Source organism: Solanum lycopersicum, chromosome 2, assembly GCF_036512215.1.
Source record: "Solanum lycopersicum chromosome 2, SLM_r2.1".
NCBI classification, from domain to species: domain Eukaryota; kingdom Viridiplantae; phylum Streptophyta; class Magnoliopsida; order Solanales; family Solanaceae; genus Solanum; species Solanum lycopersicum.
This window is the reverse complement of record NC_090801.1, coordinates 54,038,282-54,042,137: the sequence shown is the minus strand read 5'-3', so window position 1 is coordinate 54,042,137 and position 3,856 is coordinate 54,038,282. Positions and strand designations below refer to the sequence as shown.

Genomic DNA, 3,856 nt, shown 5'->3' with positions numbered 1-3,856 from the left:
GATTGGTAAACAGTCAATGCAGGTAAGTTTTTTTGTTCATTTTTATTTGTTATATTGTGTTTTTCAAAAGTTGAATGATTTTTTTTAAAGTTAAATTAGTTAATATTAATTCGATATTCTAAATAAAAATTTTATATATTTTAAAACTATACGAAAAGTATACCTGAAATTCCAACTACACATTCCAAATACTTAAAGGATGAAAGTTGTTCACTTACAAATACTTAAGGATGTTTTCTGCTAAAAATAATACTTTAAAGATGTAGTTTAAGTTCGGGGTATAGTTAAATAATTTTTTCTGCTAAAAATGATATTTTAAGGATGCAGTTTATGTTTGGAGTATAGTTGAAGGATATTTAATCCCGTCTAAATTGATTCTTAAGAAGTTACATAGATATAATTTTTTAAGTAACTTGTATCATTAAATAATAAAAATAGATGTTTTCTAACAACTTAAAATTTTAGATGAAATGATCACGCACTTCAACATGGTATTAGAGTAAATAGAGGTCCTGAGATCTAATTTTATCGTCATTTAAAATTAAAAAGAATTTCTACGTATTTGACCCATATGAGAGACGTGTATCATTAAATAATAAAAGAAAGAATTTTCATATACTTGACCCATGAAACAAAATCAGGCATGTGCGTGAGGAAACGTGTTGCAATATCATTATATAATCAAAGTGTTCAAGAAAATATACTCTCTCTAATAGATATTTACATAAAATGCCTAATATGCTTGTATGACACAAAATATATATATGGTCGTATTTTAAAACTTTCTCAATTGGTATAGTTTTTGATGATTTTTTTTTTGAAACAAAAGAAGTCACATAGCAAAGATTATATGCAGCAAAATTTGCTTCTCTAAAATGTGAAAGTCACATGAATGAAAATACGTGTAAACAAACATAGACAAATTAAAATAGCATTTTTCTTTGACAAAATTTGTTGACTCATGTTTAAATGTAAACAATCGACAAGTCAATAACGATAATTGTAATTTAAAATTGGAAATGTACCAAAATGTATCTTATGCTATAATTGTGTTAAAACTAAATAAAATTTGACCCTCTTATCTTTTATATCTAAATAGTTGTTTATCCTTAAAAAAGAACAACATAATTAATATATGTTGTTAGTGTAAAGTTAAGATGATAATTAACTTAACGTTTGCATGATATTTCAACTCATCAAAAAGGAAAGAAAAGATCCTCACAACAAGATGAAAAATTATATAGAAATTAGAGAATCGTAAATTAAGAGACCAAAATTTGGAACACATAAATCCAGGAAGATTTCAAGATCACAAATCATCAATCAAAGAAGATTGCAAGATCACAAAACGAGTTTAGAGCCTAAAGGACAAAGAAGTTGACAAAAATTTCAAAAGGGTATATCAAATTTTTTTTTTAATCAAAACGATAAAATTGCTACCGACGTATCGATTTATTTTGACGCTGTTAAAGCAAAATCGTTGCTCGAACAACGATATTACATAATTTTTTTTATTTTGAAATCGCTACCTTGACAACGATTTTTTTATTGTTTTTAAGTTTTTCTTTTTTTTAAAAATGCTGCCAAGGCAGTGATTTTAGTGAAATTTTAATTTTTTATTTGTGTATTTTGAATCGATGTATTTGCAGCAATTTTATTTACTTATTATTATTTTTGTGATTTTATTTATTTATTATTATTTTTTAAGTATATCACTGCAAAAGCAACGATTTTAGTTTTTTTTAAAAAAAATGTGTTGTATAATCGCTACAAATGCAGCGACTTTTAGTTTGTTTTTTTTATACAAATTTTTAGTTTTTTTCTTTAAATTAAAACTTCTTTTTTCTAATTTTATATCATAAAATTAGTTTTTAATTTTATTATATAAAATTTTTAATTTTATTTAATTGCGTATTTTAAATCGCTGCAAATGCAATTTTAGTGATTTTTTTTAAAATTATCAATTGTAAATATTTATAAAATAAAATAATAAAAAAAAATAAGTTTTAATTTTTTTTAAAAAATCCAAAAACAAAAATAGCGATTATCAATTCATAATTTTAAAAAAATAAATTTCACTAAAATCGCTTCAAATGCAGCGATTTGAAATACACAAATAAAAAATTAAAATTTCACTAAAATCACAGCGATCTGTTAAAAAAAGAAACTCAAAAAAAAAAACAATAACAAAAATCTCTGACAAGGCAGCGATTTCAAAATAAAAATAAAAATTATGCAATAGCGCTGCTTGAGCAGCGATTTTTCTTTAACGTAGTCAAAATAAATCGCCAGTAGCGATTTTACCGTTTTGATTAAAAATTTTTTTGATATTACCCTTTTGAAATTTTTGTCAAGTTATTTTACCCTTTAGGCTCCGAACTCTCACAAAACAACTGTCAATCAAGGAAGATCTCCAATGGCTATATTCAATCAAAGAATTTACAAGAATGAATCAAATAAGAAAGAGAGAATTCTCCAACGGCTACCTAAGGAAAAGATAACAACGACCATCTGTAAGAAATTAAGATTGATAAGCCTTAATCTTTATTCTTGGAAAAGAAGGATACATTGTCTTTTTTCCAAGGATCAAATCTCTTCACAAGGATAAGATTCAAGTCTCAACTCTATAAAAAGACAACATATTGTTAGAGGAAAGATGGTAATGACAGATAGTATTAAATAAATAGTATAGAACAATATTTGTATTTACTGTGTACTAATCCTAGTCCTATTAGGATTAGTACTCCTTAATCCTAGTCCTATTAGGATTAGTACTCCTTCCTATATCTCCCATGTATTCCCTTATTAGGTTAATACTTTAATACAATCAATATTGGTATCAAAAGCCAGAAAACCTAGATCTTCTGTAAGAAATTAAGATTGAGTGTCTTTTTTAGAACAACACACAAACCTTGTACTTGTTTCAAGAAGTTTCAAAAACCTGAAGAGAACACCCTCGCAACCCAAGAGGAATGGACGTAAGATCAATCTTGGATCAGATCCAATATAAAACGTTGGTGTCAAGTTTACTTTTTGCATTTACTGCATAATTCATTTTTGCTATGTTAAACTGTAGTCGACTAAAGTATATCTTACGTCAACTACTCTTCATCAAAGAAAAAAAAACAACAATTCATCCCCCTCTTGCACTTTCATATGTGAGGGCTGAAACAATAAAAAAATATGTGATTAAGATAGTTTAACTTGTTTTAATTTATGTAAATATGGCTAATAATAAGTAAGAAATTAAACAAAATCAAATAATTGATCATAAGAACAAGCTTGATGTTATTGATATTAAATAATATAATGAACAATCGAAATAGTTAATAGTGCATTGCTAGTGAATGAGTAAATGAAGAGTATTTATAATCAAAACCTTACGTACAAAGTAACTTTCGTAGAACTCGAACAAACTCATCTTTTCGATCGTTACATGAAAAATGGATATGTACGTGAGTCGTGGATTCTCAATTGAATCTTATCCTCATCCTGATCATGTGAAGGCTCTTCTTAAGCTTCACACGAACTTCAGAGTTAGACGAGCTTCAAAAGTTTAAAATCAAGCTCGAACATAATGAATATTTTAATTTGATGTGATTCATCGATTTTCTTTATAGGCCTTGAATGCATGGGGCTATATTTGTTGTCCAAATACATTCCTTTTGGAAGAAGACATGGCATTAAAATCACTCTACTTTACTAAAGATGAAGTAATTGCATTGACATTTTAGTATAAACCAACAAAATGGTAGCTGGATTAATTAGAAAGTACTTTTAAGTTCATGGTTTCTAGTCCACAAAATGAATTCTTTGAAACTAATTATCATCCATTGGTTTTGCTTTAAGTTGTGGT

The 3,856-nt window shown here is 26.7% G+C and overlaps 1 long non-coding RNA gene across 1 annotated transcript; it reads right to left on the bottom strand.

The window, feature by feature from the left end:
- Positions 1 to 2,521: 2,521 nt before the first annotated feature.
- On the bottom strand, positions 2,522 to 3,856 carry LOC138341762 (uncharacterized). The gene is made up of 2 exons (XR_011214686.1): positions 3,389 to 3,856; positions 2,522 to 3,165 (listed from the first exon to the last, which is right to left on the bottom strand). It is a non-coding gene; the product is annotated as an uncharacterized lncRNA (long non-coding RNA).